We start from the raw sequence: 14,937 nt of genomic DNA, 5'->3' as shown, positions 1-14,937 counted from the left end.
AGGTTATAAGTGTGGAACCCTCATGAATGGGATCAGAGCCCTTATAAAAGAGACCCCAAAATTCTGCCTTACCCCTACCACCATGTGAAGACACAGCAAGAAAACGGCTGTCTATGAACCAGGAATGAAGCCTCCAGTGCCTTAATCTTAGACTTTCCAGGCTCCAGACTGTAAGAAAAAGCTCCTATGGCTTATGAGCCAGCCACCCTGTGGTATTCTGTTATAGCTGCCTGAACAGGCTAGGATGGTTATCTTCTAGATTTGGGTTGCTCTTCATCCAAATATGGTCAAGATCTGTAACTGCTCTCTTATAATAAACTCCCTTTCTAGGCAACTCCCTCACCTTAAACAAAACCAGTTTTTCCTTGATAATCCCACACCTCTGAAAGTCAGGCTGGAATAAATATAGGACAATGCTAGCCCCCCCACCAATTGTTTTCACACCATTGCTCTGACTCTTATCAACCCCCCTCCTTTGAAACTGATGGTCCACTTCGTTCTGCATATTGTAATCATCTTTCTCTCCTATCAATAAATGTTTATTCCATTTTCAGTCCCAGGATTGGGAATATACGTCTTTGTATGAATATACATTTTCATATATCTTGGGTAAATGCCTAGTAGTGGCAGTGATGGATCTTAGGGTAAATGTAGGTTTCACTTTTTAAAAACCTATGAAAATTTTTTCCAAAGTGGTGATACTATTCTGCACACCTACCAGCTAGTGTAAGATTTCTAGTTGCTCCATATTCCTGCCAAAATCGGTATTGTAAGGGGAATTTAACTCTTTTTCATCTCATCCATTCTAGGGGGATATGTGGTGACACCTCATAGTTTTAATTTGAGTTTCCCTATTGATTATAATGTGGAAGATATTTTCATGTGCTTATTTTCCATTTTTATCTCTTTTGGCAAAATAATTGCTCAAATCTTTTACTTAAATTATGTGTCTTCTTATTGAGCTGTAACTATTCTTTTTATATCATGGATACAGTCCTTTATCAGATATGGGTTTTGTAAATCAGTCTGATTCTTATCTTTTCATTTTCTTAACAGTAAATTTTGAAAAGCCAGAGATTTAATTTTAATGAAATCACATTTGCTATTTTTTACAGTTCATGACTTTTGCATCTTATCTAAGAAATCTTTGCTTAGCCTAAGTTCACACATACAAAAATTGTCATGTGTTTTTAGCAGGTTTTTTTTTTTTTTTGCTATCATTCTTAAAATCAATGATCCATTTTTTGTTTTATAGTTTTTCTATGTGATATTAAAGAAAGCACTGAGTTTTATTTCATTGTATATAGATATCAAAATGTTCCAGTACCTTTTGTTGAAAAGAAGATTCTTTCCTTATGAATTCATCTTGGAACCATTACAAAAAATCAGGAGACCATATATTGTGGATTGATTTCTAGACTCTTTTCTTTTCAAGTGATCTCTATGTTTATGCTTATACTGTATGCCACCAACAGGGTTACTCTACCTTTAGAGTAAGTGTTAGAGTAAGACTTGAGAGAAAGTAAGCCTTTTAAGTAAATCATCCAACTTTTTTCCCCCAAAAATCGCTTTGGCTATTTTAAGACTTTCATTTCCATGTAAATTTTAGAAAATCTTATCAATTTCCTCAAAAACTCTCCTGGAATTTGGGTTCAGGTTACATTGAATTTATAGATCAATTGGGGGATGACTGACATCTTAACAATATTTATTCTTCTGATGCATAAATATAGCATATCTCTACTTTTTGTCTTTTTCTTAGCACTTTGTGTATAATTCTTGCACATACTTTATTAAATGTATCCCTAAGTATTTTATGTTTTTTATGCTATTTGTTTCAACTTCCAACAGCTTTTGCTCGTATATAGAAATACAACTAATTTTTCTATATTGAATTTATATACTATGACCTTGCTAAAGTCACTTACTCTTTCTTATAGCTCTGGTACATTTTATAGAATATTCCTATGCAGACAATCTTATCATCTGAGAGTAAAAGTAATTTTATTCCTCTCTGCTAATCTTTATACCTTTTATTTTACCGGCCTTAATGTGTTGGATTTAGTTTCTAGTAAGATGTTGAATGAGAGTGACGAAAGGAAGCATCTTTGCCTCTTTTCTGACCTTAGAAGGAAAGCAATATCTTTCACTATTAAGTATATGTTAGCCATTCTTCATCCAATTGAGAAAGTTCTCTTTCATTCCCAGTTTGCTGAAATGTTTCTCATGGGTGATTTCTGAAGATTGTCAGTTTTTTCTGCATCTGTTAAGGTTATCGTGTGATTTTTTTTTTTTGTCTTTTTTGCCATTTCTAGGGCCGCATCCGCAGCATATGGAGGTTCCCAGGTTAGGGGTCGAATCAGAGCTGCAGCCACCGGCCTATGCCAGAGCCACAGCAACGCGGGATCCAAGCCACATCTGCAACCTACACCACAGCTCACAGCAACGCTGGATCCTTAACCCACTGAGCAAGGCCAGGGATCAAACCCACAACCTCATGGTTCCTAGTCAGATTCGTTAACCACTGAGCCATTACGGGAACTCCGTGATTTTTTTTTTTTTTTAATGTCAGTTAATAGAGTGAAAAACATGCTTAGTTTTCTAATGTTAATCCAACCTTAAATTCCTGGGATAAGCTCTATTTGGCCATTGCATTAGTCTTCTGGAACTGCCGTAACAAAATGTCTCAGACTGGATGGCTTAAACAACAGAAATTTATTCCCTCACATTTTGGAGGTTACAATCCAAGATCAAGGTGCTGGCATGGTTGGTTTCTAATGGGATCTCTCTTTCTGGCTGGCAGACAACTCTTCTTGCTGAGTCCTCACATGGTCTTTCCTCTGAACATGTGCAGAGAGAGATCTCTAATGTCTCTCCCTTTTCTTGTAAGGACACCTGTCCTGTAGGATTAGGGCCCCACCTTTATGACCTCATTTAATCTTCGTTATCTCTTTAATGGTCTTGTCTCCAACTACAGTTACATTGAAGGTTAGGGCTTTGACCTATGAATTTGAGGAGGGCACAGTTCAGTCTGTAATGGTCATGATGTCTTATTCCTATATTCCTATCATATATTGCTATTTTTAATTTGCTAACTTTTTTTTTTGTTTGTCTTTTTAGGGCTGTACCCAAAGCATATGGAGGTTCCCAGGCTAGGGGTCCAATCAGAGCTGTAGCCACCAGCCTACACTAGAGCCACAGCAATGCGGGATCCAAGCCGTGTCTGTGACCTACACCAAGGCTCACAGCAATGCCGGATCCTTAACCCACTGAGCGAGGCTAGGGATTGAATCTGCATCCTCATGGATGCTAGTTGGGTTCGTTAACTGCTGAGCCATGATGAGACTCCTAATTTGCTAACTTTTTAAGGATTGTTGCATCTATATTCATGAGCAATATTAATATATAGTTTTCTTATAATGCCTTTGACTTTGGTATCAAGGTGATGCCCCACAGCATGAACTGTGAAATGTTTCTATTTTCTGTAAGGCTTTTTGTAGATTTGGTGGGTTTTTTTTTTTCTTTTCCTTAAATGTTTAGTAGAATTCACCAATGAATACACCCAGGACTGGAGTTTTCTTTTGGGTAAAGTTTTAAGCTAGAAATTTCATTTCTTTAATAGATATGGGTTATTCGGGTTATCTTTTTCTTCTTTCATACAACAGCTTCATTGAGTTTCATATATGCTATCATTCACATGTTTAAAGTGTACAATTCAATGGAGTTTTTAGATTCAAGGAGATGTATAACTATTGCTACAGTAAATTTTAGAACATTTCATTACCTCCAAAGGAAACTTTATAATTTTTAGCAGTCACTGCCCTCCACCTGCCCTAAGTAACTACTAATCTACATTGTGTCTCTCTAGAATTGCCTATTCTGGACATTTCACATACATGGAATACATATAATATATGGTGTTTTATAACTGATTTTTTTACTTATCATTATGTTTTCAAGACTCATCTCTATTACAGCATGTAGCAGTACTTCATTGTTTATGGCTGAATTATACTCCATTGTATGAACACATTTTTTTTATCATTCATCAGTTGATGGATATTAGTTTCTACCATTTGGTTATTATGAATAATACTGCTATAAACATTTGTATATAAATTTTCATTTCTCTTGCATGGATACCTAGGATTGTAATTGCTGGATTACTTGATATATATTTCTTCTTGAGTGAGCTTTGTTAGGAATTTATTACTTTCGTTTAAGTTGTCAAATTTATTGGTCTGAAATTTTTCATAATATTTCCTTATTTTTTTAAATAACTGTAACAAGGGAGTTACCATTGTGGTGCAGTGGTTAACAAATCTGACTAGGAACCATGAGGTTGTGGGTTCAATCCCTGGCCTTGCACAGTGGGTTAAGGATCCAGCGTTGCTGTGAGCTGTGGTGTAAGTTGCAGATGTGGCTTGGATCCTGCATTGGTGTGGCTTTGGCATAGGCCGGGGGCTACAGCTCCGATTGGACCCCTAGCCTGGTAACCTCCATATGCCACAGGAGCGGCCCTAGAAATGGCAAAAAGACAAAAAAAAAAAAATCTGTAACAACATTCCCATCATTCCTAAAATGAGCAATTTTTATCTTTTCTTTTTGTTTCTTGATCAGTCTGGTCTAATATTAATGGCTTTTATCAATTCCTCTCAAATAACCCTCAATTTCATCCATTTTATTTTTTAAAATTTCTGCTACTATCTTTATTATTTTTCTCCCCATTACTTACTTTGTGTTTAACTTACTGCTTTAAGTTTCTTAAGGTGGCATTCAATTTGAAATACTTAAATCTTGTGTTATGGAAAAGCATGTTGTTCACCCATTATTAGAGAAACGCAAATCAAAATTACAATGAGGTACCACCTCACACTGGTCAGAATGGCTATCACTAATAAGATTACAAATAACTGAATGCTGGAAAGGGTGTGGAGAAAAGGGAACTCTTCCACACGGTAGGTGGGAACGTAAATTGGTACAACCACTATGAAAACAGTATGGAGTTTCCTCAGAAAACTAAATATAGAACTACTGTATCATCCAGAAATCCTACTCCTGGGCATATATCCAGACAAAACCTTCATTCAAAAAGATATATGCACTCCTATGTTCACTGCAGCACTATTCACAATAGCCAAGACTTGGAAACAACCTAAATGTCCATGAAAAGATGACTGGATTAAGAAGATGTGGTACATATACACAATGGAATACTACTCAGCCATAAAAAATAACAAAATAATGCCATTTGCAACAACAAGGATGGAACTAGAGATTCTCATACTAAGTCAGTCAGAAAGAGAAAGACAGATACCATATGATATTGCTTATATGTGAAATTTAAAATATGGCACAGATGAACCTATCTACAGAACAGAAACAGACTCACAGACATGGACAGCAGACTTGTGGTTGCCAAAGGGAAGGGGGATGGAGTGGGAGGGACTGGGAGTTTGAGGATAATAGATGCAAATTCTTACATAAGAATGATTAGGCAATGTGGTCCTGCTATATAGCACAGGGAACTATATCCAATCACTTGTGATGGAACATGATGAAAGATAATATGAAAAGAAGAATATATATATATATACACACACACATATATATGTGTGTGACTCAGTTACATATATAACTGAGTCACTTTGCCATACAGAAGAAATGAACAGAACAATGTACATCAACTGTAATAGAAAAAAAAAAAACTTTAAAAAACAAGCATGTGTTATTTAATTTCTAAATATTTGCAACTTTTTCAGATATTTTTCTGTTCTATTGATTTCCATTTCTATTGATTTTCAATTTAAATCCCAGTGAACATTATTTTAACCTTTTCCATTTGTTAAGAATTTTTATGGCCCAAAATATGGTTTGTATTATTGACTACAATATACTCATGTGTTCCATGTATACCTGAAAAGAATGCCCATTCTACTGTTGTTGTGTGGAATGTTTTATAAATATTAACTAAGTCAGTTATACTGAAAGGGACAGTTAAAATCTCTCCAATTGTAATTGTGCATTTGTCTATTTCTTTTAATTTCTTCTATTTTGCTTCATATATGAAGCTCTGTTGTTAGGTACATATATTTAGGATTGTTATATCATTTTAACAAATTGGCCCCTGGCCCCTCTATTAATATTACATGTCTTCTTAAATCCCTGTTAATATTACTTGTACTGATAGATTTTTCTGATGTTAATATAAACAATATTAATCGTTTGGTTAATGATTACATGATATATTTTTTCTGTTCTCTTCCATCCAGTCTATTAAAAGATGGAACATCACTTTAAAAGATGCTCACGGAGTTCCCGTTGTGGCGCAGTGGTTAACGAATCCGACTAGGAACCATGAGGTTGCGGGTTCGCTCCCTGCCCTTGCTCAGTGGGTCAAGGTTCCGGCGTTGCCGTGAGCTGTGGTGTAGGTCGCAGACGCGGCTCGGATCCTGCGTTGCTATGGCTCTGGCGTAGGCCGGTGGCTACAGCTCCGATTCGACCCCTAGCCCAGGAACCTCCATATGCCGCAGGAGCGGTTAAGAAATGGCAAAAAGACAAAAAACAAAAAACAAAAAAGAAAACAAAAAAAAGATGCTCAAAAGATGCAAATCACAACTACAATGAGGTATCACATCACATCAGTCAGAATGTTCATCATCAAAAAGTCTACAAGCCATAAATCCTAAAGAGGGTGTGGAGAAAAGGGAACCCTCCTACACTGTTGGTGGGAATGCAAACTGGTACATCCACTATGGCAAACAGTGTGGAGGTTCCTTAAAAAAAAAAAAAAAAAAAAAAAAACTAACTAAAAATAGAGTTACTATATAATCCAGCAATTCCACTCCTGGGCAAATATCCAGAGAAAATTCTAATTTGAAAAGATACATGCAACCCAGTGTTCATTGCAGCACTATTTACAGTAGCCAAGATATGGAAGCAATCTAAATGTCCACCAGCAGATAAATGGACAAAGATGTGGTATATATACATTATATATACAGTATTACTCAGCCATAAAAAGAACAAAACAATGCCATTTGTAGCAACATGGGTGGACCTAGATATCACTTATATGTGGAATCTAACTTTTTAAATGATACAAAAGAACTTATTTACAAAATAGAAACAGACTCAGATTTCAAAATCAAACTTATGGTAACTACAGGAGAAATGGGGGTAAATTGGGAGTTTGGGATTAACATATACACACTATATATAAAATAAATAATCAACAAGGACCTACTGTATAGCACAGGGAACTCTCAATAGTCTGTAATAGATTATATAGGAAAAAAGTCTGAAAGAAAATGGATATATATATATATGTGTGTGTGTGTGTGTACTTCACTTTGCTGTACATATGAAACTAACACAATATAAATCAACTACAATAAATATAAGAAATAAATAAATTGAATTTTTTGGAGAAAGCTTACCATAGCAGCCAATAGATTAGGTAAAAACAGAAGCCTGTGGGAGAGTTGCTCTCAGAGAAGACCAAGAAACAACAACCAGTTAGACTGGAGGAGAACAGTGTTACAAAGTCGAGTAAATGAGCACTTTAGGAAGAGAAGTTTCTGCAAGAACAAGTAGAATGAAGACTGGAAAGAGTCCACAGCAATTGGAAGGTTTTGATGACTTTCATTAGATCTCATTTGAGGGCAAGAGTGAGAGATGTAGCCACATAGTATAGAGAGAAAGGAAGACAGGAAAAATGACCTTTTAAAAATTGTGGAGGTAGAAATATTATCTTGAAGATGGAGGAATAGAAGGACTGGAGCTCAACTTCTCTCCTAAAAACAACAGAATTCACAACTAAAAGCTGAGCAATCTCCACCCGAATGGACCTGAAACCTTAAAAAAGATACCCTACTCCAAAAGAAAAAGAGGAGGCCACATCAAAAGGTAGGTGGGGTGACTTCATGATATAAACAACCCCATACCTCCTGGGTGGGAAGCTCCACGGACTGAAAACTAACTGGTTCACAGAGACTCACCTACAGGAGTGAGAGTTCTGAGCCACACATCAAACCCTCACATGCAGGGATTTGGCACTGGGAGAAAGAGCCCCTGGAGCATCTGGCATTGAAGGCCAGTGGGGCTTGTGTGCAGGGGCTCCACAGGACTGGGGGAAATGGAGACCCCATTCTTAAAAGGCGCACATGGACTTTCATGTGCACTGGATCCCAGAGCAGAGCGAGGTCTCCATAGGAATCTGGGTCAAACCTGACTGCAGTTCTTGGAGGATCTCCTGGGAAAACAGGGGTGAATGTGGCTTGTTATGAGGGACAGACATTGAAAGCAAAGCTCTCGGGAATAGTCAGCAGCATGCCTTTCTCTGGAGGTGGTCATTTTAGGAAAATCTGGCCCTGCCCATCAGTCAGCTGCTGAGAAGCCCCAGGGCAAACAACAATCCAGGTGGGATCACAGCCCCATCCCTCAGTAAACAGGCTACCTAAAGACCCCTCAGGCACACAGCTGCCTCTAATCCCACTAAGCCCCACCCACCAGAGGGATTAGAATCAGCCCCACCTACCAGTGGGCAGGCATCAGCCCCTCCCATCAGGAAGCCTAGAGCAAGCCCCCATACAGACTTCAGCCACAAGGAGGGCAGACATCAGAAGTAAGAGACGTTACAATCCTATTATCTGTAAAAAGGTCACCACACCAAAAACCTATAAAAATGAAAAGACAGAGAACTATAACTCAGATGAGGGAGAAAGGAAAAATCCCAGAAAATCAGCTAAGCAATGAGGAGATTCTTAGCCTCCAGGAAAAAGACTTTAGATTGTTGATGCTGAAGTTGATGCAAGACATTGGAAATAAACTGGAGACAAAGATGGATAACTTACAGGAAACACTGAGCAAAGAGATACAAGATATAAAACTTAAACAAGAAGAGATGCAAAATACAATAACTGAAATAAAAAATTCACTAGAAGCAGCTAACAGCAGAATACAGGAGGCAGAAGAATGAATAAGCAAGGTGGTGGAGGACAGATTAGTGGAAATTACAGATGCAGAACAGAAAAGAGAAAAAAAGACTAAAAACAAATGCAGAGTCTCAGAGAACTCTGGGACAACGTTAAATGCACAAACATCCATATAATGGGGTGCCAGAAGGAGAAAAGAGAGAGAAGGGGACAGAAAAAACATTCCAAGAGATAATAGCCAAAAACTTCCCTAACATGGGAAAGGAACCACTCACTCAAATCCAGCAAGCACAACGAGTATCATATAAAATAAACCCAAGGAGGAATACACCCAGACACATATTAATCCAACTGACCAAAATTAAAGACAAAGAGAAAATCTTGAAAGCAGCTAGGGAAAAGAAACAAGTAACATACAAGGGAACCCCAAAAAGGCTATCGGCAGATTTTTCAGCAGAAACTCTGCAGGCCAGAAGGGAATGGCATGATATACTTCACGTGATGAAAGGAAAAAACCTCCAACCAAGAATACTCTACCCAGCAAGGCTCTCATTCAGATTTGAAGGCGAAATCAAAACCTTCACAGATAAGCAAAAGCTAAGAGAATTCAGCAACACTTAAACCAGCCTTACAACAACTACTAAAGGAACTTCTCTAGGCAGAAAAGAAAAGACAGCAACAGGAAACAAAAATTCCACAAATGACAAGGCTCACCAGTAAAGGTATATATACAGCAAAGATGCGAAATCATCCATGCACAAATACCACCAAAATCAGAAATCATGAGAACAGGTAGGTACAAATGCAAGACACTAGAGATGAACTTTCAGTTAAGAGAACAACAACTTAAAACAACCTCATATACATATAGACTCATATCAAAACTTCAGAATAACTGCCAACCAAAAATCTGCAATTGATACCCAAACAAGGAATCTCTGGAGAAGAAACATATCTCATAGTAAATAAGTGCATAACCCACCATGAAGGGGGTCATTTGACATCGTTCTTGGAATGCTGAAGTCTTCTCACATCTGATTCTGATTTCCTCTCCATCAAAGAATTTATGATAATTATAATTAAATAATGCAATTGTATAATTAAATAATACAGTTCTACAATTGTATTATTAATAACCATTTCTCTCCATGGTACAATGTAAGGTCTATAATGTCTTGTTTATCACATCACCTAGAATGGTGTAATGCCTATACTGAAGAATCAATAAGATGTAACAAATTGTGAGGACATATTTATATAGTTACACTGTTTTTTAACCAATTTATGCATTTTGTATTTTACTTATTTTCAGAGGGTGTATTATTTTTGTTATTCTTACCAGTTAAGTTATTCTTTTTATTATGCTATATAAAATATTTAATGGTATATAAGGCTTTCTTCTTTATAAATTTTAGTTGCATAATATACACAATTTTAATATAATGCTAATTTTTAAAGAAAAATTGAAATGTAATAGACAATACTAAATAGTAAATATGAAAGCCATACACAATAGGATAAAGTGTAAATTCCCTATTTGTCTCAGCATATTTTCCATTCCACCTCTCCAGAGGGAGACACTTAATCTGTTTCTTAAGATCCATGATATAATAATCTGTGTGAAAGTAACTGTATTTAAATATATGTATCTTTTTAAAAAATAAAATTTCACAAATAAATAAATAAAATAAAAATTGTGGAGGTAAGGAGGGCAAGAAGGAATAGGGTCAAAGAAAACAAAGGTTTTTTGTTTTGTTTATTTCAAAATGGGAGATAATCTAAAGCTTACGGAGTTGAGGAAAATCATTTGAAAGAGAGAGTCTAGATAGTCACTATCTGCTAGGGATGGGTGTAGGGTGGATGTGACAGCCTGCAGTATAAGAGAAGACAGGATGGTGTGTGTGTGTGTGTGTGTGTCGCACACACATGACTGCCTGAGAAGGAAGGGGAAGAGGGAGAGAGGGAGGGAGATAGGGAGGTAAGAGACAAGGGTGGGGGAGAGTGAGACAGTTGGAGAAAGAACAGGATCCCATGAAGGAGGAGATGATAGGATGATAGGTTGGAGGTAGACCTGAGCAGACAAAACTTATTTTGAACAAAAGGGACAGCTTTCTATAGCACCAACCCCCACAACAGTGGATGAAAAAAGATGAGGAAAGGTGATAAAAATAGGACACAGTCTTGCTTAATAGTCATTTTGGAGAGAATAAATGAGCCTAAGGGAAAAGGCGAGGGTGGGGGTTGGCAAAGGATTTAAAGAGAGTGGTGAATGTTTGGAAGGAGAAAAAAAAATTGATTACATATCTATTGCAGAACACTGGTCTTCACCTCTATATTAGACTTAGATGCCCTCCCTAGGGGTTCCAGTTCCTCTTGAGCATACAGCTGCCCAAATGTTTCACACTGACCTCTGACTATTCATTTGTTTGTCTGTCTCCTACAGAATTACAAGCTTCTTTGGGCATGGACTGTTTTATATGTACAGTTTAATAGATACCCAGTAGAAATACTTGCTCAATAAATGCAAAATGTATTAGATAGAATTTAATAGATATCCAGTAGAAATATTTGCTCAATAAATGACAAAAACATTGTCAAGTAGTAAAAAATCCCTATCGCTTGATGGTTAATTCAGAATCTGAGGCCCTGAACTTAGACTCCACCATCAAAGTATCCTCCAAACTCCAGTATTCTGTAATTAAGTAAATGAGGGATAGAGTTTCAAATTTCAATTCAGTATTAACTATTTATTGTAACAATGATTTAGAAATCTACCTGCAAGGAAAACTACCAGCAGGCATCTTAAAAATATGTGTGAAGTATAAGCAAAATATATAAAGACAAGAAATTGGAATGTAAGATCTAGCAAGCTTTTTAGTTACAAATACTACTTTTTAAGGAATGAGGCGTAAAATGGGAATACAGATTAAAGTTAGCATTTCAAGTCTGATGGCCCCAAATTAAATCACCAGAATCCCAACTGTATGTCAAAGAGGAGACTGTTAAATAATGCACATTTCAATTCAAAGGCTTTCATCTGGATAAATTGGACCATGAACTTACTATTAATGCCTTGGCCCTCTGTATTTCAACAGCAATTCTAAATCACTTAGCTTAATTACTGGGAAAGTACACAGCATATACCACAACCAAGAACAACACCTATCCTTTTATTATTGATACCATCAACCATCTCTCACATCCTCTCTCCAAAAAAAAAAATTAAGATTTTACTTACATATTTTAACAAATATGTACCCCAAAATAGTTCTTAGAAACATGTCTAATAGTGAGACATGTCATATTATACTTATGGGAATTTCCAGGGTTAGAAAGCACACTGGTTTTATGACACAAAGGATTTTTCCATTGTTCTAACACCAGTTCTTTGTGAAATACTGGACAAGTCACAAAGCTTTGGTTTCCTCACCTATAAAATGAAGGTGCTGAACTAGAACATCATTGCTCAAGGAATGTTCATTGGAAGACTAGATCTGAAAATAAGTCGCCCACCCCCAAAAAAGTTTCATGGTCAAATGAGATTAAGAAATGCTCTATCCTATAGCAATGTGCATCAGAATATTCATGAATCTTACAGGTGGGGTGAGGTGAAGCTGAAACCAGAGCAGAGAGCAGCAAGGTAGACTTGCCTCTATCATCATGGAATTATAAGACTGAGCCAAGGGCTTCCAACAGAGTGGACAAGCTGGATCTTCAACTCCCTCATTTAATCCTGAATACTCAAGTGCAGCTAGAGTGATTCCAAGATGGTGCTGGCCCCGTAAGTACTAAATGCAAATCATCTCTAGGGAAAGTATCTTCAATTTAGTATCTCAGGATTCCCACAGATCCGAGTTCAACAAAATATGACCTCACAATTTTAGAAGATACCAAACGTGTAAGGACAAAAACAAACAAACAAATAAATAAATAATCCACTTTCAGTCTTCTAAGAGAGATTAGGCAAAAATAAAGACTTTGACTTTAAAGGACTCAGATAGTTAAATGAGGAGATATAGAAATGAAGTTATAAAAAATATTTAAAGAAATAATAGGTGCCCCCAAAATAAAGTATTTTAGAAATGACTATAAAAACTTATCAACTGCTCTTGAGGGGGAAAAAAAAAAAAGTAAAGCATCTAGAAATGAAAAAAAAAAACAAAAAACTGAAGCATCTAGAAATGAAAAATATCAGATGTGTTTCACAGCTGATAAAACTTGGTGGAGGAGAGAATTACTAATCAGCTGAAAATGCAAAGCACAAAGAAATGCAACATGAAAAGAGAGGTTAAGAAGTGTTGAGGAAAATTTCTATACAGAAATCTATTGCATTTCTATACACTAACAAAAAAGATAAGAAAGAGAAATTAAGGAAATAATCTCATTGCCCATTTCATCAAAAAGAATAAAATACCTAAGAATAACCTACCTAAGAAGGTAAAAGAAATGTATTCCAAAAGCTATAAGAAGTTAATAAAAGAAATTGAAGATGACACAAACAGAAAGATACACAGTGTTCTTGGATTGGAAGAATCGATATTGGTAAAATAACTATACTACCCAAGCAACCTTCAAATTCAATGCAATGCCTATAAAATTACCAATGTCATTTTTCACAGAATTAGAAAAAAAAGGTAAAAATTTGTATGGAAACACAAAAGATCCTAAATAGTCAAAATAATATTGAGGAAGAAGAACTGGGATGGAAGAATCATGCTTACTGGCTTAAGACTATACTACAAAGCTACAGTCATCAAAACTGTATGGTACTGGCACAAAGACAGACACATAGATCAGTGGGATAGGATAGAAAGCCCCAAAATAAAACCATGAACTTACAGTCAATTAATCTATGACAAAGGAGGCAAGGATATACAATGATGAAAAGATAGTCTCAATAACTGGTACTGGGAAAACTGGACAACTACATGTAAAAGAATGAAATTATATTTCTATATGGTGTTAGAGAATGTTCTAAACTCAAAACGGATTGGATACATAAAAGTAAGACCAGATACCATAGAACTCCTAGAGGAAAATATAGGCAGAACACTCTGACATAAATTGCAGCAATTTTTTGATCCATCCTAGAGTAAAGAAAATAAAAATTTAAAAATGGGACCTAATTAAATTTCAAATCTTTCGCACAGCAAAGGAAACCAGCAACAAAATGAAAATCCAATGTTACCAACAAGGAGTTAGTTTCCAAAATATGCAAACAGCTCACAGAGCTTAATGTAAAATAATAGTAATAATAATAACCTAATCAAAAACTGGCAGAAGATCTAAGTAGCTGTTTCTCCAAAGAAGACATCCAGATAATAAACAGGTACATGAAAAGATACTCAATATTGCTAATTCTTAGAGAAATGAAAATTAAAACTACAATGACTATCACCTCACATCAGTCAGAATGGCCATCATCAAAAAGTCTACAAATAATAACTCCTGGAGAGGGTGTGGAGAAAAAGGAACCCTTCTACACTATTGGTGGGAGTGTAGATCGGTACAGCTACTATGAAGAACAGTGTGGAGACTACTCAGAAAACTAAATACATAACTATCATATGATCCAACAAGCCCACTCCTGGACAAATACCCAGAGAAAACTCTTAATTTGAAAAGATACATGCAACCCAATGTTCACCGCAGCACTATTTACAATAGCCAAGATGTGGAAGCAACCTAAATGTCTGTCAGCAGATGAATAGGCAAAGATATGATAGATATATATGTATATACACACACACACATATATACACACAATATTACTCAGCCATAAAAAAATGCCACTTGCAACAATATAGATGGAACTAGAGGTCATCACATTAAGTGAAGTCAGATAAAGATAAATATCCCTTATTATCATTTAAATGTAGAATTTTAAAAAATGATACAAATGAACTTACAAAACAGAAATAGACTCACATAGAAAATAAACTTATGGTTATCTAAGGGGATGGTGGGGGAAAGATAAATTAGGATTTGGGGATTAACATAC

This window comes from Phacochoerus africanus, chromosome 2, assembly GCF_016906955.1.
Source record: "Phacochoerus africanus isolate WHEZ1 chromosome 2, ROS_Pafr_v1, whole genome shotgun sequence".
Taxonomy (NCBI): domain Eukaryota; kingdom Metazoa; phylum Chordata; class Mammalia; order Artiodactyla; family Suidae; genus Phacochoerus; species Phacochoerus africanus.
Note: the sequence above shows the minus strand (reverse complement) of the source record.